Raw genomic sequence first — 1,417 nt, 5'->3', positions numbered from 1 at the left:
TATCCATCCATCCATCCATCCATTCATTCATTCGTCCGTCCGTCCGTCCATCCATCCATCCATCCCTCCCTCCCTCCCTCCCTCCTCCCTCCCTCCTCTATCCATCCATCCATCCAACCATTCATACATTCATTCATTCATTCATCAATCCATCCATCCATCCATTCATTCATTCATTCATTCATTCATTCATTCATTCATTCATTCATTCATTCATTCACCCACCCACCCATACATCCATCCATCCATCCACATCCATCCATCCATTCATCCATCCACATCCACCCACCCAAAACCCTCCCCCCCCTTCCCTCCCTCCTCGTCCATCCATCCATTCATTCATTCATTCATCCACTCATCCACTCATCCATCCATCCATCCATCCATTCATTCATTCATTCATTCATTCATACACTCATCCATCCATCCATCCATCCATCCATCCATTCATTCATTCATCCACTCATCCACTCATCCATCCATCCATTCATAAAATGTTTTATGTGTCTAACATAAAAGCCTGTTTAATCTCAATGACGATATTATATTTTATGTTAGCATTATACAAGTTTATGAGTATCGTCATTTGACACTTCAAAAAACAATTAAATCATATACATGTCAACATTATTTAGTGTCAAACTAATCGTATCATCTCTTGAGAGAACGACTTTCACGAATATTGTTGAGTTTTTACTTCCGGCTGACGCATTGTTCAACAAGGGAACGGTGTACGGGATTCAGTTTCACACAAGTGCCGTAAACTGGCTACCTACAGCTAGAGTCTGTTTTGTTTAACGCAGTGTTCTCGCTGCTCCATTTAAGCGGGGCGGCCCGCGCCGCTATTCCATTTTGCCGCCCTCCTTTCACGTTCTCCCTCCTTTATTTTTCTGCGCCCCTCTTTATCTTCCAGCACCTATCTCCGCTATTTCCAAATGCACACTTTTTTCCACATATACAAAACGATACCACTAGAGCACAGTGCTTTAATTAATCACTGACTATTGGATGTCAAACCACACTATGAAGTTAAAGTTTGTTTTGTTTAACGACATCAACAAAATATATTGATTAATTAATCATCGGTTATTGGATGTCAAACATGGTTTTTTAATTAGTAGTAAAGGATATTTTGTCTGCACTTTCCCATTTCCCCACAGACATGACCACACATACACCAGCCTTTGATATACCAGTTATGGGAAACTGGTTGGGATGAAATAGGTCCAATGGATCCGCCGTGGGGATTCGATCCTAAAACTCAAGCACCTGAGCATTCTGCCGGATGAGACACAGGACATACACTCCTAAATTCGCCTTTGTATTGAAGTCGGGAGACGCCAAAATACCCCAAGAGAAAACAGATTATGTACACTATGTGATAATGAAACAATCGAAGACGAATTCCATTTTATTC

The sequence above is a fragment of the Gigantopelta aegis genome, chromosome 13 (assembly GCF_016097555.1).
Source record: "Gigantopelta aegis isolate Gae_Host chromosome 13, Gae_host_genome, whole genome shotgun sequence".
In the NCBI taxonomy this organism is placed as follows: Eukaryota; Metazoa; Mollusca; class Gastropoda; order Neomphalida; family Peltospiridae; genus Gigantopelta; species Gigantopelta aegis.
Note: the sequence above shows the minus strand (reverse complement) of the source record.